We start from the raw sequence: 21,471 nt of genomic DNA on the forward strand, positions 1-21,471 counted from the left end.
TGGACTGGGAAGATCCCCTGGAGGAGGGCATGGCAACCCATTCCAGTATTCTTACCTGGAGAATCCCATGGACAGAGGAGCCTGGAGGGCTACAGTCCATGGGGTCGCAAAGAGTCGGACATGACTGAGTGACTAAGCATGCACAGCAGAGCAAAAGTGCCCACATCCTAAGTATGCAGCTTGGTAACTTGGTGTGTTAACAAATTGAACACTCTTGTATTAAACAGCACCCAACCCGCAAAACAGAACATTACTAACATCCTAGAAACCCCTGTCTGCTCCCCATCCACAAAGGTGACACCTATCTTGAGTTCATCCTCCATGGATCAGTTTTGGTTGTTTCTGCACTTTGTAAGGACACTGCAAGTCTATACATAGCAGACTGACACACATATGCTTCTCTTTGTTGGTTTCTCCTGCTCGGCGTCATGTTTGTGAGATTCGCCCACAGCACTGAATGAAGTTGTAGGTCGTTCATCATCATTGCTATCAAGTATTCCGTTGTGTGAATACAGCAGTTTATCCCTCCATTCTTTAGCTGATGTACAACGAGTTGCCATTTGGGGGCTATTATGAGTGGTTATAAGCCTCAATTTTGAAAAAGTATTTGGTAAAGCATCACAATAGGTGCTGAGTAATTAGGATTCCAGAATTATCACCCTGTCATCAGTTTGGCTCCCCAGATGCTTGGGGTTGGCAGGTGAAGTCAGTGAAGACTGGGAAGCCTATAGCACCAAGTTTATTTCAGAGAAAAACTGCTTTAACAAGCCTAGGTGGGAAGGAATATGGGCTTAACTCACGCCCTGAGATGTTACCAGAAAGGAGCCCGACTCCTTCTGGTGGTCAAGAATCCTGCTGGTCTCAGGCCCACAGGGAAGACCATGTTACAACCAAAAGTCTTTGAGACAATGAGGAACCTTATAATTGATGGTTCAGATGAATCAAGTGTCATGACACAGTTGGAGGATGGGGATCTTGAGACCTGTAGATTACATTTTGAGGTAGAACTCTGTGACCACAAATTCAGTGCTGTTCTCCGCAGTAAATGTTTCAGGGAAAGCTTAGCTGTAGGTGACCTGGAATGCCACCATTTTAAACTACGTATTTTAAGTTATGGGCATAGCTCCTAAGTAAGAATGACATAAACAAAGGATGTTCTAAAGGTCGTTAGTCTTTGGAAGATACCAAGTTACATACCCGACCATGTTTGGAAAAGCAGAATGAAACGACCAGGAGTCAGAATCTGATGATACCAGTGTGGGGACAGGAACTGTAAACCGAGGCTCAGAGATGCCGGATAACTCTCTGAATCATGTACGCAACTACTGGAAACAGAAATGCATCTTTTATTTTATAAGATTTAAAAATTTTTTTAAATAAAAAAATTTATATAGTTGTTACATTTATAGTTATTACAAAATATTGGCTATAGTCCATGTATTGTACAATACATCCTTGTAGCCTGTCTCACACTTGTAGCCTGTATCACACCTCTCCCTTTCCCCTCCCCAGTGAGGAGTAAAAAACTGGTAATCACTAGTTTTTTTAGTTTTTTGAGAAACCTCCATACTATTTTCTGCACTCGCTATGGATGTGGAGAAAAGGGAACCCTGGTACACTGTTGGTAGGAACGTAAATTGGTGCTGTCACTGCAAAAATACAGATTTTAAATTATTGCAGTTTTATAAATAAGCTCTTCCTTTCTTCCCTGGTTTCCACATAATTTCACAAAATTGGTAATAGGTATAAAATTTCTTTGACCTAATGGCATTAAAATTATGTTTTCTAATGCTTGTTAACACATGATCATTTTAGCAAAATTAGACAATGAGAAATATATAAAGAGGAAAACAAAAAACACCCATCCGCCCATCCAGTTGACCTCTGTTCACATTTTGATAGACTCTTAAAGCCATCATGGTTTTCACTTCTCTCTCTCATGCAGTCTATTATACAGGGTCATACTGTATAATAGCAATTTAAATCCTCTTTATAACTTGCTGTCATATTGTGAATATCTTCAAGTAGTATAAAGAGACTTGAAAAGCAGCATTTTTGTCTATCATATGGATGTGTCAAATTTCTTTAACTTCTTCCATCCCAGTGGAGTGTAGTACACTTCCAATTGATTTAACCAAGACATGGCTCCAGATTCAAGGCCAGAAGAATGATGCAAACTATAAAGAAATCGGGCATGGTGGAATGTTGCATGTGTTAGTGAGGACAGGCAGAGAAGAAGGCCTGAAAGTGCTGAATTCAGGGTAAGTAGACCTTCGTGTGTTTATACTTCTCTGTTGACCTTTCAAATGAACAGACTTCACACTAAGACTTCATATAGAAAAAGTATAAGTTTGGGGTGTATTTGAAAAGAGCAAGTAATAATGGTTGATTTTTTTGATTGTTCATTTCAATTTTGTTTTCTGTATACACGTTTTATGTAGTGAATATTGTGAAACTTTGTTTTTATTATATTAAAATAGATAATAATACAAAAATTATGTTTGTTTTAAAACATTCTGTAGTTTCATTTTTCACTCTGAAAATAGCCCACCCCTAGGTTCTTCTGAATTACTGAGGTTTTTGCTATAAGGAACCAGCCTATTCAGCATATTAAAAAGCAGAGCCATTACTTTGCTGACAAAGGTCTGTCTAGTCAAAGCTATGGTTTTTCCAGTAGTCATGTATGGTTGTGAGAGTTGGATGATAAAGAAAGCTGATCGCCAAAGAATTGTTGCTTTTGAACTGTGGTGTTGGAGAAGACTCTTGAGAGTCCCTTGGACTCCAAGGAGATCAAACTAGTCACTCCTAAAGGAAATCAGTCCTAAATATTCATTGGAAGGACTGATGCTAAAGCTGAAGCTCCAGTACTTTGGCCACTGATGTGAAGAACTGACTCATTGGAAAAGACCCTGATGCTGGGAAAGATTAAAGGTGGGAGGAAAAGGGGATGATAGAGGATGAAATGGTTGAATGGCATCACTGGACTTGAGTTTGAACAAGCTCCAGGAGTTGGTGAAGGACAGGGAAGCCTGGTGTGCTGCAGTTCATGGGGCTGCTAAGAATCCGACAGGACTGAGCGACTGAATTGAACTGAACTGAACTTGCTATAAGGAAAATGTTACAGTATTCTCTGTGGATAAGAGTTGCAGTGGGCTTCCCAGGTGGCTCAGTGTTAAAGAATCTGCCTGTTCAATCCCTGGGTGGAGAAGAACCTCTAGAGAAGGAAATGGCAACCTACTCCAGAATTCTTGACTGGGAAATCCCATGGACAGAGGAGCCTGGTGAGCCTGGTAGGCCCCAGTCCCTGGAGTCATGAAAGAGTCAGACTCAGCGACTTAACAGCAGCTCCCATATTATGGCTGATAATATTACCCACCTTGATGCATTCTGGGTTTTACTTTATCAGTTATAATAGATTATCCCCGAATTATAATTTATACATATGAAAATTACTCCAGTCAGTATAGAGTGTGGCTGTGTGTCTTCTTTCCTATTTTCTCTAAGGGAGGAAAAACTGTGATTTGTGGCTTTTCCTTTAGCAAACATGTCTGTACACAATGGTGGTGAGAATCCATTTACTAGAGTTCTCAGTTTAGAAAAGCCCATGAATTTGCTGCCCAGAATCCCATGCTGGCCAGGAGGGAGCTCAGGAGGTGAGTACCCTGTGGGGCTGGATGCAGTGTCTTGGGTCTCCTCACCACTCCCCGCCTGAGCATCTCTCGCAGGAGAACCCAAATCCTGTGTGTGTGCACTTGACAGCCTGTACCACATAAGGTGCACGAATGCATTACCTACCACGATACTATCGTGCTGTATTATCATCTGAGCTCATCTTCTCCAGCAGCCAGCCTGCAGCCTGCAGCCCAAACACGTGAAACCAATGCCCAGAGGAGGGTTAGTTCCAGGGAGTCACGGCAGGTTAGAGGCCTAGCAGCTGCCCTGAAAGAGGGGAAAACCGGCTTTGCAGGAAGGTGGAGGGGTCTCCTTGTTGGATGAGCAGGGGACACAACTCAGCTCAGGCCACCTGGGCTAATCCACCACCTACAACCCAATTGCTCAGAGTATGCAGGAGGGTCCTAGTGAGGCCTGAGTGACCCCCATGAATTGTCCAAACTGTTACATCCTTTCAGGACAAAAAATGTTTCTGTGTGTGGGTTTTCTTTTAAAAAAATTTTTGACATACAATACTGTGTTAGTTTCAAGTATACAGCTTCAGATTCTTTCCATTATAGCTTATTTTAAGATGCTGAATGTAGTTCCCTGTGCTGTATAGTAAATCCTTGTTGTTTATATGCTTTGTATATAGTGGTATGTATTATCTGCTAATCTCGAGCTACGAATTTGTTCCCGCCACCCCTCCCCCCACCCCCGCTTTCCCCATTGGTAACCATAAGTCTCTTTTCCACGTCTGTGAAAATATTTTGTGACTGCGTTCATTTGTACTATTTTTTAGATTCCGCATATAAGTGATTTCATGTAACAGTTGCCTTTGTCTGGTTTGCTTCACTTAGGATGATAATGTGTAGGTCCATCCGTGCTGCCGCAAATGGCAATATTTCATTCTGTGTTAAGACTGAGTATTCTTCCATTGTATGTATGTATGTGCCATATCTTCTTTATCCATTTGTCTGTTGATGGACAGTAAGATTTCTTCCGTATCTTGGCTATTGTAAATTGTGCTACTATGAACATTGGGATACATCTATCTTCAAATTAGAGTTTTTGTCTTCTCCAGATAACATGCTCAGGAGTGGGATTGCTGGGTCATGGAGTGACTCTATTTTCATTTTTTTAAGGAGTCTCCAGACTGTTCTCCAGAGCAGTTGCACCAATTTACATTCCCACCAACCGTGTAGGAGGGCTCCCTTTTCTCCACTCCCTCTCTATCATAATTTGTAGACTGTTTGATGATGGCAGGGCAGGAATTAGAAATCACTTATTCTGCACACACACCTGCACACAGCCTAGGCTCTGACTTCACGCTGGTGAAGACAGGTAACCTTGACATGTGGACAAGAAGAATGCAGCGAGAGGGAAATAATTCTTTCCAGAAGAAGCTGTGGTCCCTCAGCGTCCGTGTCCTTTTTGACGTGTTGAGTCATACCGCTTCAGCCCCGGCTGTGCCCTTCTCTTTCCTACCACTTTCTCTGCCCCACCCATATGCTGGCCTCGTCTCAGTCTCCCAATAGGATTGCTAATATTTGTTCAGGAACGTTCCTGCCACCTGCAGTCCTCTCTGTATCTTTCTCTTTGTTTCATGTCGGTTCACAGCAGGGTGCCAAAGTTTTCTCCCTTTCTGTTAATAAAAATTAAGCAATCAGTTTCCTTCCCCTCCATTACACTTAATTCCCTCTGTAACTCAGTTATTATTGTAACTCTGGCAAGTGCTTTGCAAGGCAGATGGCAGGAAAGACATGTTGCCAAAGTAAAGGGCATTGTTTGCAGAGGAACATTGTTTACATGAAGGTGATGATGCTCTCCTTCCAAGGATAGATTATTTTTTCTGAAATCAAGTTCACGTTTAACTCTATTAATGTAATAAGCTTATGCACGTGTTGCCAAGGTTAATATAAGCACATGTGACGAATGATAGTAACCACTGAAGGTACTGGATACGTACTATATTCCTTACTCAGGGTCATAGGAAGTTAGGATAAACCTATTATATAATTTTTTATTCCAAGAATAAGAAATACAGTGAATGCACTGCCTTTTGCAAGTACTAGAATTAAAACTGTCCTAGATTCTATGCAATGTATTTGTCACAATGGACAACAAGCCTGGCAAGTTAAAAATATGGTCCTTTGTAATCAGACTCAAGAAGATGCAGTGTGGGCAGGAATGGCCAAAGGGTTCCAGCTCTAGTTCCAACTCCAGTTGTTTGATTGACTGATTGATTGCCAATGATGGGGTGGGAGAGAGATGCAGGAAGAGGACGGGGATTGTTTGTAACTTTCCTGACTCCTGGTGACGCCCAGAAAGAGGAGGGGAAGGGAGGCGTCCTCAGGCGGCCCTCCGGCCCAGGTCAGGCCCTGCAGGGTGTCATATTGTATTAGGAACTGAAGTGAAAATGTTAGCTGCCCAGTCCTGTCTGACTCTTTGTAACTGCATTGACTGTAGCCCGCCGGGCTCCTTGATCCACGGGATTTTCCAGGCAAGAATACTGGAGTAGGTTGCCATTCTCTTTCCAGAGGATCTTCCTGACCCAGGGATCAAACCTGGGTCTCCCGCATTGCAGTCAAGTTCTTTACCACCTGAGCCACCAGGGAAGCCCATATTGTGTTAGATTTGTCTATTAATTTAAGAGGCTCTTTTCTGTGACTCAGCTATAAAGTCAATCTTCTTATTTTATAATCACACAACATTTATAACGCTTTCTGCCCTGTTTGTAGCAACACTTTCATTTCTTCCTGTCCCTGCCTTTCGGGCCTGGATCTAGCAATTTGTTTCTCGCAGAAAACATGGGAGTTCCTGAACTAGGATCTCAGAACCAAGTCTTACTGGTGGAGAGGTCTGCTACCACATCTCCTGGCTTTAAAGAGAAGTTGGACATCCATGTCCCACTAATTCCCATAGTGGATGTGAGCTTCTCAGGACACATGAAGCTGGAGTGTCTGGCCAGAATTTCCCTAAAATCACATGGATAAAAATTACAGAAGTAATTAATGGACAGAAATGTAGCAAGATATATTTTCTTTGTTTTAGAACAGCAAGAAAGCATACTCATTGCTGAAAAGCCAGAAAATATAAGTAAGCCTAAAAAAGGAAACAGTAAAATCACCCATAATTCTACTCCATGGAATTAACAGCCATCAACATTTCATTGTACCTCAACTGTTTTTTATGCATTATATGATCTTAAAAGTGGAATTTGCCATACGTATTCCATTGTAACCCAGTTTTCCTTCAGTAGCATATTATCAGGGCTGTTTCCATTTTTTCTTTCTTCAGTAGCTTATTGTAAAAAATTCTGCTTCAGGGCTTCCCTGGTGGTCCAGTGGTTAAGAATCTGCCTTGCAATACAAGAGACACTGGTCCCATCCTTGGTCCAGGAAGATCCCGCGTGCCTTGGAGCAACTAAGCCCACGTACTGTAACTGCTGATCCTGCGCTCTAGAGCCTTCAGGCTGCAACTACTGCGCCCACGTGCTGCAGTTCCTGCAGTCCACCTGCCTAGAACCTGTGCTCCACAACAGGAGAAGACCATTCACCCCAAGAAAGAGTAGCCCCAGGTCGCCAAAACTAAGGAAAGCTTGAGCGCAGCAACAAGATGCGATGCAGTTAATAAATAAATAAATAAGTTTTTAAAAAAGTGCTGCTTCAGAATAATTTTTAACAACAAGGTTCTCTGCTACATGGATATACCATAATTTGACCAGTTCCCTGTGGTTGCACATTCAGAAAGGTATGGAGCTATATACGTTGCAACTGACTTTTAAGACTTTGTGCATCATGTATCTGTGATTATTACCCTAGGACAAAGTTGTAGAGGTGGAACTGCTGAGTCAAAACTTATTGGAAATTTTAAGGATTTTGATATCTATTGCCAACTGACTTCCTGAAAGGCTCTATGATATTTTGGAAATTATAGTTTTTGAAGGCTGCATCCTTTTATGTTCAGTATGTGAAGAGGCACTGCTTGGATACATGTTTCTAGTATGTTGTATTCAGCTCTGCAGCCTGACATCCCTGGCCCTGGGGTTCTTTATGAGCAATTGTAATTAGGACTTGTCTTACTGCAACCAGTTTCCCAAGGTCACCAGTTACTTTGAAACGTATCCCTCATTTATCCCACTCTTACCATGTTTAGCATTACAAATCAGTGGCCCTAGGCTTGCAATGGGATTCAGATGTCTGTTCTCTGAGTCATTTTCATAATTTATTTGAAGAATTTTGCTCAATATTCATAAAGCCAAATGTTCAAGCAGTTGATTTGCCAGGCTGTGATGGCCCTGTCACTGCACGTGAGGCCTCTGTGTCTGGGGCAGGACAGGAAGTGGAGGGGGGTTGGATCTGAGAGGCACAATACAGGTAACGTTCTTTTGGCTCCATCCCAAAACCACAGCACGCAGATGGTGCAGAACAAAAAGCGTGCATGGCCCACCTCACTCAGCTGTTGCTCCAGCCTTCCCCTCAGCCCTCCTGGGTCTGTCCCCACTCCCCCCGTCTCTACTCCACATTAGATTGACAAAAGGCCATGCGCAAAATATCCCAAATGTGGGTCCAGAGTGGTAAAGTCGAAAGGGGAGTGATCTTCTGTCACTCCGTCTTCTCATTAGACTTTGTCTTCCCTCCTCTCTCCCAGTGTCAAAGAAATAAAGTCCGTCGAGGTGCCAACAAATCCTTCTGATAGAACGGTTGCTATAGCAACTTTATAGCAATGAATTAAGCAGCAGACCATTCAGTCGGAAGGTGTTGGCTCAGAAACTGCTCTGCGTGGGGCCCCACCTTCTTTTGAGAGGAGATAGTCCTCCATGACCCAGCGTCTTGGTTTTGTTACTGTGTTTCAGGCACAATCCTTTGTTAAGGTATTTGATTTAAGTGGAAATAAGACTCCCAGGGTGCGGTGCTGGGGGTGGAGGGTGGAGAAGTGGGGTGGAGAATAGCTGAAAGACTGGAAAAATATGACAAATACAAGAGGATGATTTTTTAAAGGAGAAAGGGAGGAGGGAAAGCTTAAATAGCATCAATTCATTCAAAACCAGGTGCAGAAGAATAACATAAATCCTGTGCTCTGTGAGACAGTCAAACAAAATCAGCTCTATCTAATGTATGGGTTGGTTTAAAACAAACCTCATGTTATTATTAATATAATCCCTGCTTTGTAAGCCATGACATTTAACCGGGTAATTAAATAATAATTGAATAAGTCTGCAAGGCAGAAAGGCATATTCCCTGGAGGTGATTTTGATCAAATATTGACTTACTCTTCAATATTAATGATGGGAATTTAACATTATATTTTATATTTACATATTAACTTGGTTTGAAAGACCTTTTGTAATTTATAAATTCTCGAGTTACACATGTGACTTGAATTAAAAGCACAAAGGAAGAACATAGGGGATGGGGGACGTGCAAACACAAGGTGTGTGTGGGGGTGGGCACACCTTCACTGCAGTTAGTCCTGCATCTCCTGGGGTCTTTCATCTACTGTGGTCTTCATGACTGTGTTGTAAATACTCTGAATGTTCTTTTCTACAAAAATGCTCACTTCACGCTGGGCAGAAGTGGAGCTCCCTTTTCAAGCAAACTCCTTTCTTCTCCTGGCCTTTCCAGCAAGCCAGATAGAGAAGGGTAAGATGTCCCAAACCCAGTGGTGCGTTGTAAAGGGTTAAAAACTGGCTCTCCAGAAAGAATGTATGTGTGTTCATATACACATGTGCTGTGCTGTGCTTAGTCGCACAGTCATGTCTGGCTCTTTGTGTCCCTGGGATTCTCCAGGCAAAAATACTGGAGTCGGTTGCCATGCTCTTTTCCAGAGGATCTTCCTGACCCAGGGATCGAACCCAGGACTCCCATATTGCAGGCAGATTCTTTACCATCTGAGCCACCAGAGAAGCTCAAGAATACTGGAGTGGGAAGCTGATCCCTTCTGCAGGGGAACTTCTTGACCCAGGAATCGAACCCAGGTCTCCTGCATTGCAGGCAGATTCCTTACCAGCTGAGCTACCCAGGAAGCCTGCATACACACATGAGTTTATTTTCAATTTTACTGATATAAAGGATATATGGCAGAAAATTTAAGAATAATAATAAAATGCAATATTTTAGCTTCCTAAATTCATAGAGTCAATTTATTTTCACAGAAGGCGTTTTTGTTTTTTGCTGAAATTTTGTATCTGTAGTCAACCTACAGTTGTCAACAATTTATTCGATGCTTGTAATGAACAAATCAGAATAGTCCTTAACACAAATGCTAACTGATATCTTTGTTTCTGTCAAGTATGATAAAAGCAAACCAACATGTGTGGTCGATGCATTTGAGTGACTTCTTTGCTGAATCAGGTTGTAGGTTTCCAACGCTGGAAGAATATTCCCTCAATGTCTGATGCTATTCACAATGTGATGACTCCACACATGACATATATTTAAGTTTAGTTTGCCTCATTAGCATTTTTCATCATATTCTTAAGTCTGAACATTGAAGCCTTGATTTGTAGCATTTGCAATTTCCATTCTTATCCAAGCAGATTTTCAGCTACCAATGTGATGCCACCAAACACAGGGTTAGGAAGAGGTGAGCAGAGGAACACTGTTAGACAGTATCCCCCTGTGCAGGCACAAAAATTTCAATATCCTCAAGAGCATAGCTAATAATAAAATGCAGTAAAATAATTAGGAAATGACAAGTTTTGAGTATTTATTGCTTTTAGTAAGCTCTTTAATTAATGAATGATTGAATTTTAATAATTGCCATGTTTAATGATTATCTTACAGAATTCCTGAAAATTTTGTACTTGACTCTCGGGAGCTGCGAAGGACTGGCTCCAACACACTGATGCTGCCTGACCCCTAGTGTGCTCACCTCTCCTGGCAGCCTCTGTCTAGGGTCATGGCAAGGCTGGTCATACCCTTGGTATTCCCTGCCACCGTTTGCACTCTGGGGTCCCCCACCAAGGAGCACAGTACTAGCTCCCAGGGAACCAGCACTGACTCCATGCTATGCCCCTTGAATGCCTGGCCGGGCCCTGGGGCTGTGCCCTGGGTGGCTTCTCAGCTGTCCTATCCTATGGCTGTTTCCCTCTGCCCTGAAACTCCACTGTCTGCAAATGTGCTTCCGTGCAGTAAGCACATTCGTGTCCCCAGCCCTGCCCTGCCCTCTGCCTGACTCGAGACCCCCATCTGCTTTGCCTGAGTTCCCTCCAACTGGCTGCGCAGGCTCTGTTCTCTCCACAACTAGGGAATTGGAATTATTTTTTTCTGCTTTGGCGGCTCTCAAGCGTGTACTCTGTAAAAAGGGATGGAATGAAAGCTTGTATTTTCTGGGTTCCTTCCCAGGGCATGCTTTTCCCTGCATGGGGAACTCTCTGTCACAGTGGCAACCCCTCCCTCCACTTTCAATTTGGGCTACACTGCTTCATCACTCTCAGATGGTGTCAGAGGCAACGAGCTCAGCTTTCTAGCAGGTATACGTTTCAGGGATAAATCCAACCCTCTTTTGTGTATATGTATTAAACAGGAAGGAAATGGCATAGAAAGCCATTCTTACATTAGGCTAAACCCTTTTGCTTACAAATAAAAACTGGCTAAAGCAAGAAAACAAAAGGAATGTATTAGTTCATATTTAAGATGTCCAGAAATGAAGCTGGCTTCAGGTCAAGCTGGATCCAAGGGTTCAAATGAAAATATTGTGACTCTTCTCTCTCTTATTTTCCATCTCTTTCTCCTGTCTATTGGCCTCATTCTTTCCTCCTGCAAATAAGGTTTCCTAGGGGCCAGGAAAGGGGCCTCAATGGCAACTCTAGGCTGCCCCAGGCTCACTCAGCAACCACAGCGGAAAGAGAGCATGTATCTTTCCATGAACAGAAAAAAGGGAAGGACTTGTATTGGCCCTGCACTGGTCATGCACCCAAGCCAGACTAGCCACGTGAGCTCTGCTGGAACTGGTCTCTAGCAGGCCAAGAGGGAGGGTACAGCAGACGCTGTCAGTTACTCCCACCCGACCCCCTTGGCCCTGTTCCTTTCAGTGCTCACCTGCTACACATCTAAGTGCCAGGCCCTACTTCTCTTTGCCTGAGGGCTTTGGCATTCAGGCAAGGTAGGCCAGACATGCCTGCCATCTGCCCCCAGCCAGGGAGTTGGTGGATCAAGACCGCCTTCCTCTTGCCCTGCATGTGGGCCAACCCTGGGTTCCCCAGGTGGTGTCAGCTCCATGCCCACAGAGCTCACCAGCTTAAAGACACAACCTTGGCTGAATTCCTTCCCTCTCTTGTCTCAGGTCCTCATTCTCTTACCAGTGTTGGCTGGCCTTGCTTCATGAACAAACTATGTTGCTAAATCACTTCAGTCCTGTCTGCCTCTTTGTGAACCCCTGGACTATAGCCTACCAGCCTCCTCTGTCCTTGGGAGTCTCCAGACAAGAATACTGGAGTGGGTTGCCATGCACTCCTCCAGGGGATCTTCCTGACCCAGGGATCCAAGTCTGTTATATCTCCTGCATTAGCAGGCGAGTTCTTTACCACCAGCACCACCTGGGAAGCCCCATGAACAAACTACTTGCACCTGAAACCTTTTATTAGGATCTGCTTCTGGAAACCTCAAGCTAAGACACAGAGAACCTACAATTAGCCCCTCTAGGATCATGTGGCGGAGAAGGCAATGGCATCCCACTCCAGTACTCTTGCCTGGAAAATCCCATGGATGGAGGAGCCTGGAAGGCTGCAGTCCATGGGGTTGCTAAGGATCGGACACGACTGAGCGACTTCACTTTCACTTTTCACTTTCCTGCATTGGAGAAGGAAGTGGCAATCCACTCCAGTGTTCTTGCCTGGAGAATTCCAGGGATGGGGGAGCCTGGTGGACTGCTGTCTATGGGGTCGCACAGAGTCAGACACGGCTGAAGTGACTTAGCAGTAGCAGCAGCAGGACCATGTGGAGCGTGAGAGACATCCCTGCATGCCTCCCCTGCCTACCCCAAGGAAAGAAGGTACTGGCAGACCAAAGCAACAGACCTACATCTCCAATTGTTCTAATCACTTTCTTGGCACCAAGGGTCTGCTCTTTCCCTCCCAGCTTTCAGAGTTAGGTGATATGATCTCACTCTAAGATCCCTCCAATCCTTTTTGTCCTTCCACCCTAGCACCCCAGGTTCCTGCAGAAATGGCTTGAAGGAAGTTCGTCTCCACTCTGTCCCTCCCCAGGCTTCCCAGGTAGAGCTAGTGGTAAAGAACTCACCTGCCAATGTAGGAGACACAGAGATGTGGATTCAATCCCTGAGTGGGGAAGATCCCCTGGAGGAGGGCATGGCAACCCACTCCAGTATTCTTGCCTAGAGAATCCCACGGGCAGAGGAGCCTGGTGGGCGACAGTCGGTAGCCTGGCAAAAAGTCAGACACGACTGAAACGACTTAGCATGCACGCACGCACTGCCCCTCCCTATCATGGAAATACTGAAGCTGAGAGTGGCTGGACCACACATCCATAGGAGTCCTTCAGCTCACCCCTTCTTTTATTCCAGTTTTAGACAATTAAATAAACACTTGATTTCTAAGATTTCCCAAAGGATATTTTTAGGTTGTAAGTAAATATACATAGGGACAATTCATATAAACTTGTTATTCAGGAAATTTCTTTTTCTTTTTTATTTTTGGCGGCTGACAGCTTTATTGCTCTGGGGAGGGGAGGCCAGACGCTCAGGAGCTCTGGGTGGGGCGGCTCGGCTTCCTCTTCACCATCACAGGCTTCTGGCTGCGCAGGATGGCGGCCATGCGCAAATCCGGGCGGTACTTGTTCTTCCGGATCATGTGTCGGGTGCTGCCGAGGGAGGCCCGGGCGTTCTTGTTGAACGTGGTCCGCACGGAGCGCGTGGCTGGCTTGCGCCGGCCAGATCGCCGCTTCACCACCACCACGACCCCTCCGCCGTCCGCCACCGGCCCCACGCCCACCGTCTCGCGGTGAAGAGCCCATTGCAGCGGAAGGAGTTGCGCGCCTTCTGGTCATTCGGCTCGGTGCCGTACGTCTGCTTGTTCCTCTTGATCAAGAAGCTGGAGCAGTTCCACACGACCGTCCATTGCAGATGTGCGGACACGGTGGCGACTCCTCTCGGTGCGGCGGCCGGAGACCGGAAATTTCTTTTTAATACAGGTTTTTTTCCCCTTCACTTTGCCCCATGATTGTCTGTGAAACACCAAGCTGTTGGTGGACCTTCCCAAAGAGAGTCAACAGAGAGGCTTGTATTGTAGGCCAAGGATGCACACAGAGGGTGCTCGCCTGTCTGTGTTCTGTGAAGAATCTTGGATTTTTCTTAGGTTCTGATTTCTGCTTACTCTTTCCAGAAGTTGGAAAATCATTCATAGGTTGGCTTTTTTTTAAAAAAAATTTAACCTTAAACTTTTCCTTTCAAAATTCCTTTAAAAAATCTCAGCGTTTCTTAGAGAAAGTCAAGCTGAGAGCAAACATAAAACCAGCCAAACCTGTGGCTTAACTCTGGGTAGATTTCCTCTACTTCTGGAGCTTGGCTTTCAAAGCGGCATGATTTCCCACATTGCTTAAAAAAGAATCAGGAAGCTGCTCTATACAAGTGAAGTTCAGAGAAAGCTTCAGTCCCGTGGGGTCGCCCACCTGTCTCAGGAGCGGCTACATTACCTCTAGCTGCATCTGCAAAATCCCAGGGGAATGTGGGAGTCAGAGGATGTGATCCTTCTAGCTGTAAGAAGGGGATGGAGCAGAGGGACAGGTGTGCTATGTGCCTTTGCTAATATGGCAACTTATCTACCAACTTTGCAAATCTGTTGTCATTGGGCTAAGTTGTATTCTACATACGTGGAAATGTAAAATTTAGAAAACCTGAGATTTTAATAATTTAAAACAATTGCAATCATATTTTTGGAAAATATTTTTCAGGTGTTTGTGTTTTCTTCTGTACCTTGAAAGGAGCGTAATGAATGCGTTTTAATTTCTATTTATTCTGATGTCTTGATGATTTAAGGTTATCATGATAAACAGCCATCCTATCATCATCGTTATTTAAGGGGTAAAACAATGATGTTCTCAAAAGCTTTCAAAGTGTGTAGAATTTTTTGATGCTACTTAAACTGTTCTTCGGAGAAGGCAATGGCAACCCACTCCGGTACTCTTGCCTGGAAAATCCCATGGACGGAGGAGCCCGGTGGGCTGCGGTCCATGGGGTCGCTACGAGTCAGGCACGACTGAGCGACTTCACGTTCACTTTTCACTTTCCTGCACTGGAGAAGGAAGTGGCAATCCTCTCCAGTGTTCTTGCCTGGAGAATCCCAGGGACGGAGGAGCCTGGTGGGCTTCCGTCTATGGGGTCGCACAGAGTCAGACACGACTGAAGCGACTTAGCAGCAGCAGCAGCAGCAGCAAACTGTTCTTAGACAAATGTGCTGTAGGAGATCTCTTCTGTCTTTGCCCTCTCTTTTCTTCTTTTTCCTACTGTTCCTTAGCAGGTGGTCTGTAAAAGCCAGTGCTTTCCATTGCTCTCATTAATTAGCAAGTATTTGCTTGGTACCTTTTCCAAGCCTAGGACTATTCTAGATCCTAGGATTTCAGCAGTGGACAAAACAGGCCAAGTCTTTGCCTTCATGAAGCTTATATCCTGGCAGATAATACCTACCTGTCTTCTTCAATCTGCTTTTTTCCTTGCCCTTGTCTCATCTTCCAAACCAATGAAACTTTAAAGAGAATTATATTTACAACACAAGTAAATCAGCTCATGTTGCACAAGGGGGCAAGGGTATAGTGCATGACTCAGCTTGTGAAGTTCAGTACAAATACTACATGATAGGAATTTTTAGGTAGTGAAAGCTCTACTTCTGGTGTTTCAGCATTATGCCAGATGGTTCAGCTTATGAGACAATGGCCTCAGGACAAAGGCCATTCTATCTGATTCAGATGAATATACTTTCAGAGGGAACCATTTCTCTTTAGCCCAGTGGAAAAGGACAGTGATACATTACATAATCAGTCATATGAACTTTTGCTCAACATTCAAAAGGACTTGCTGGTTGTATGAAAACAGGAGCATCTTGGAGCCAACTCTGCTGATACATTCTACCTTGGTTCAGTATTGAATTCCGACTCCAAAGTGGGATCATAATGGGCACATAGTAAAGAACGAAAGCTACCTTCCAGCCCTATTCCAGCTGTGACTCCACTGTAGCTTAAAGAAAGTCAGACCCCAGGACCAAAAACCTCACTCTTTAGATCATTCCATGTTTAGGAACAGCCTGGTGGAGGCCACTGGTTGGTCCCTTGATTTGGCATCTCGAGCAGAGCAGCCTGCTATCGTGTCACCTGAATGTTGTTTTTCTTTGCTAACTTGGTCACTGATTTTTTTTTCATTTGTTTGATTTTCTCACGTGTTCAAGTTTGGCCAAATGGAAAAAAAATTAGTCTTCAGTTAATCCAAGCAATCATGCTGTGTGCATGGGAGAGAGAAAATCTAAGTCTATTCCTGGCTGCCTTACTGACTGCTATAAACTGTCCTCCAACACGTGTAGAGAGAGTGGAGCCAGAATTTCCACAGAAGGACTCCAACCAGGAAACTTCTGGACGCGCTTCATTTTTCAGAGAACTACTCCGGCTTTCAGTCCCCTTTGCCAACTCAACAACCATGGAAGACATTTGACTTGTTTTTAAGGAGACGTTGTTGACTTCAGACAGAAGTTAAAATGCAATCCAAGGACTAAGAAGAGAGCAGAACTTCTAGAAAGTGAGTCAAAAGTAAAGGAGATCACAAATTCTCTGTTACAAAGGCAAAAAACTAAAAGCCTCTTGAAAATATTTTTGAAACCAGGCTTGACATTCTGTTCCTCTAAACTATATATTTACAAGTAATTTAAAATGATCAATTTCCTTCCTCCAGAAACTATGAGAATTTGAGGTTTTAATTATGGAAAGGCAAGGGGAGGGAAAGGGTTTCCCAGGTGGGTAAAGAATCCACCTGCAATGCAAGAGATGCCGGAGACCAGGGTTTGATCCCCGGGTTGGGAAGATTCCCTGAAGAAGGAAATGGCAACCCATCCCAGTATTATTGCCTGAGAAATATCATGGACAGAGGAGCCTGGTGGGCTACAGTCCATGGGGTCTCAAAGAGTTGGACATGACTGAAGTGACTGAGCTTGCTTGCATTCATTCATCATGCTCACAAGAACGGCTGCCAATACATTTCACGATACCATACTGCAGTTGTTTATATTTCCCTGATTAGTGACGTTGACAGTGTTTCATGTGCTTATTGGTCATCTGATTATCTTCTTTAGTGAGGTGTTTGTTAAAGTCATTTACCCATTTTATATTGAATTTTTGTTGTTTTGTTATTGATTCATAGTTCTTTATATGTTCGGGATACAAGGCCTTTGTCAGCTTTATGTATTACAAACACCTTCTCCCAGTTTCTGGCTTACCTTTTCATTTTATAAATGTGTTTTCAGTGAGTAGGAGTGTTAATTTATCAATTTTTTATTTTATATTTAGTAATTTTTCAGTCCCTCTAGTAAATCATTTCTCAACACTTAAAATCATGAAGATATTCTCCAACATTTTCTTATAAAAGCTTTATAGCTTCAACTTTATATAAAGTCTATGACTCAATTTAAAATAATTTTGGGAAGTGGTATGATTTAGGGGTAAAAGTTCATTTTTCCCCATACGTTTATCAAGTTTTCCCAGAATTATTCATTTTTTAAAATTTAACTTTTCTCATAGACTTGCTTTGACAGATTTATAAAAATCAGTTGATCATATACATGCAGGCCTAATTCTAAACTCTTCATTTTGTTTTATAAATCTGTTGGACAGTTCTTCTGCCAGTATCAGAATTTTGAAGACCTCATAGTAAGTCTGGAAATCAGGCAATGAGATTTCTTCAGTTTTACTCTTTTTTTTGAACTTCAGTTGTTTTGGCTATGCTAGGTCTTTTGCTCAGATTTTAGAGAGAACATTTAAATTTTTACAAAAAGCCTTATATATGGATTGCATCTAATCTATAGAATAATAGAAAAATCAATCTTAAATTATTGGGTTCTTCAGTCTATGAAAACATTAAATCTCTCATTGGAGAAGGTCATTAAGAAAACATGACTGTGGGTTGATCCTTGAGATGAACCTTGGCAATCGGAATCTCTTCGTCTCCTCCTCTGTCCTTGGAATATCCACTCTGCCCACCATTTCTAGCTTGGGAGCAATTTTCAAGGACGCAGTCTTGAGAGTGTAAGATGTTATTAAGACTGTCTGATGGTACACGTGGGGCTTCCTTGGAGGCTCAGCGGTAGAGAATCTGCCTGCTAATACAGGAGATGTAGGAGATGAGGGTTTGATCCCTGGGTCGGGAAGGACCCTGGAGAAGGAAATGGCTACCCACTCCAGTATTCTTGCCTGGGAAATTCCAGGGAGAGAGGAGCCTGTCAGGCTATATAGTCCCTGCGGTCACAAAGAGTCAGACATGCCTGAGTGACTGAGCATGCAAGCACCATGGTACACATGACTGAAGCCCGGTAAGGCCTCTTCACAAACTTTTCAGCTTCTGCTGGGTGGTGGGGAGATCTGCTTGTCTAATGACCGCAGAAGTGAAGTTCCCTGGCTTATTAACCTCGCCACCTAGTCTGGAGTGATGTGCCCTTTCTTCCTTCTCTCCTTGCCATGTGTGTGTGGAGGCCAATTTGTGAATCAGTATCTCTTTATCTATTTAGCTCTTCTTTAATTTCTGTAGCAATATTTTATAGTTTTTGACATAACAGTATAAAATGTCTTTTGTTAAATTTTTACATAAGTATTTCATTTTGGGGATATTGTAAATGGAATTTTTTTCTATTTCACTTTCCATTTATTTGCTGCATTATATGGACACACAGTGGATTCTTTTTTTTTTTTTTTTGAGTGGGTTCTAATTGCTTTACAATGCTACATTAGTTTCTGCTGTACAAGGAAGTGAATGAGCTATCGTTCCGTTCCGTCGCTCAGTCGTGTCCGACTCTATGCGACCCCGTGGACTGTAGCCTACCAGGCTTCTCCGTCCATGGGATTCTCCAGGCAAGAATACTGGAGTGGGTTACCATTTCCTTCTCCAGGGGATTTTCCCGACCCAGGAATTGAACCCGGGTCTCCCGCATTGGGGGCAGACGCTTTAACCTCTGAGCCACCAGGGAATATATGTATATCCTCTCCCTCTTGAGCCACCCTCTCACCCCCCACCACCTTCCCATCCATCTAGGTCATCACAGCACTGAGCCAGGCTCCCTGAGCTACACAGCAGGTTCCCACTAGCCATCTATTTTACACATGGTAGTGTATTTGTGTTTTGGTTTTACATCCTGCAATCTGCTAAATTCACCTATTGATTATAGTAGGTGTTTCATAGATACTTTAGGGTTCTCTATGTAAACATTGGTGTCATCTGAAAAATAAAGATTTTTTTTTAATAAAAAATAAAAATCTTCCTTTCTGATCAACATACCTATTATTTTTTATAAATTGACAAGGCTATCTAGTCCAAGAAATAAAGATAGGCATTCTTGGCTTGATGTCCATCTCAGGAGGAAGCATTCAGTTTATCATTCTCAAGTACTATGTTAATTCTAGATTAATTTGTAGATCCTTTGATCAGATTGAGTAAGTTTTCTTCTATTTTCAGTTTGCCAAGAGATTTGATTATAAACAGGTGAATTTTGTTAAGCACTTGTTAAACAGAAGCCCACAGCATGCTTAATTGATTCTTTCCAAGAGAACTCAGTGCTATCCATCCACTTAGTTTTGTCCGACTTCACAAAATCTCCCCCAAAGCAACCTCTTCCTCTTGCCCTGAGAGAGTGAAACTTCTTTTTCCTGCCTCATGTCCTTCCCTCTACCCTATCCTTCAACAATGAAGGATGCAGAAAGCCAGGTACCCAGAATTAAGAGGATCCCTGCCTCCATCAGCAGTTCTCCAAAGTGAGGACTGACATCTTCGTGAATCCACATTTAAAGCTTAAGGTTTTATATGTTGTGTATGGATTCCACAGAGTTGAAAGATGGAACACAGCTAAAGCAAAAATGAAGCAAGAGGGGGCAAGAAGAGCTGGTCATCCATTGCTACCCCTCTCGGTCTTGCTCTCAATATCTTAAAATAACCTCTGCTTCATCACCCACCTCCTGCCTCCTCACACATTTCCAACAACATACACATGCGCTCCCTTTTCACCATCTGTTCAGAAATGTAAAATCTAAATGCTTTGAATAGATTAGAAGATCTCTAAAATGCTTAATAAAAGTGCTCAGCCATTTAACAGATGACTAGGACACCTTGTGAGAGAATTTCGGCTGGCACAGTGCTGTCATGATGTCCCTCACCATCACGATTTTGCACCTGCCCATCTGCCCAGGCGGTGCTGCTGACAGCTGGCAAGGCACTCGGGTGCAGTTGGAAAGACCCACAACTTCCAAGCAGCTTTCCCTCGTGCCTTCTGTGCATAATGGTGCCTTTTTGGTTATTCTCCCGTCTATCCCTATGGCTTCAATGTGGTCTTATTTCTTTTCCAACTTCGCCAACGCTCACTTCTATCACTTCCATTTTATGGTGCATAGAAATGAGAAGACATTTTCAGCTGTGCAGAGTCAGGGTTAAGCCAACAGAGGGGAATTGTACAACCCACTGGCCCATGACTTGAGAGTGATATAGCAAGAGTTGTTAATAGCAGGTTCCAAGGAGATCTACATGGGTTTCAATATCACTTCCATTGCTGGTGGCTTTGTGACTACAAGTCACATTAAAAGGGATAGGGCTAGCTACACAATTTACAGGGCTCAGTGCAAAATGAAAATGCAGGACTCCTTGTTCAAAAAGCAGGAAAAAAAGTGTCACTAAAGACCCTAAAATAAAACATTTTTCCTTTCTTCTGTGGTTTTGCACATTAGCTTGGGCAAATTACTCTATGTGGACTTCCCTAGTAGCTCAGCTGGTAAAATATCCACCTGCAATGCGGGAGACCTGGATTCGATCCCTGGGTTGGGAAGATCCCCTGGAGAAGGGAAAGGCTACCCACTCCAGTATTCTGGCCTGGAGAATCCCATGGACTGTATAGTCCATGGGGTTGCAAAGAGTCGGACACAACTGAGTACCTTCCACTCCACTTCACTTTCCTCATCTGGCTGTAAGGTGGTGAGTTAATTCAAATGAAGGACTTGGAGCAGCGCGTGAGCATGACTGGCCTCACTCAGTTGTGTAGTTGTAGATACACGCTGGGTGAGCAGAGGCCCTCACAGATGTCTAAGGGCCCCTCCCTGCAACTTGGCACCCACACACAGCCCATGCCTGCCAGCTGTCAGCTGGAAGAGAGGAAACTGGACCCGGCACCAGCCCTTCTCACGGGTCTTCTGGTCAACTCACAGCAACTAGGTGATTCCCCAAGGGATTGAAACCTCTTCAGAGGGCTTAACTAGTACTTGGATCAGGGGTGGGCCAGAAACTCTCCCCAGCAGAGCCACCTGATGAATGTCCATGGGGCTTCATGAGGCAGTGGGGATGGTTGCAGCCCTGGCCGAAGACACAAGGTACATGCACTTAACCCCATCTCTCCTTGTGATGGGGTTGGGGTGGTGGGGGAGGGCCTCAGTGGTTACTGTGTGGGGGTGGGGTGGTGGGACAGTGTTCTGGCACCAGGGAGCAAGGGGGTAGGTGGGTGAGAACCCACTGATGGGGAGGAAGCGAGAAGGTGGGAGTCAGAAAGTTTCTCTAAGACCCTGGTGCAAACTTTTGTCTCATTGGACTTCACTTACAAAATGCAAATTCAAAGATTAAAATTATAAAGAATCT

The 21,471-nt window shown here is 43.8% G+C and overlaps 1 pseudogene; it reads right to left on the minus strand.

Moving 5' to 3' along the window:
* Positions 1 to 13,354: 13,354 nt before the first annotated feature.
* LOC129553013 (large ribosomal subunit protein eL28 pseudogene) lies at positions 13,355 to 20,130 on the minus strand (annotated as a pseudogene).
* Between the last annotated feature and the right edge of the window lie 1,341 nt (positions 20,131 to 21,471).

The sequence above is a fragment of the Moschus berezovskii genome, chromosome 18 (genome assembly GCF_049115385.1).
Source record: "Moschus berezovskii isolate FMDL1 chromosome 18, NW_MosBer_1.0, whole genome shotgun sequence".
Lineage (NCBI taxonomy): Eukaryota > Metazoa > Chordata > Mammalia > Artiodactyla > Moschidae > Moschus > Moschus berezovskii.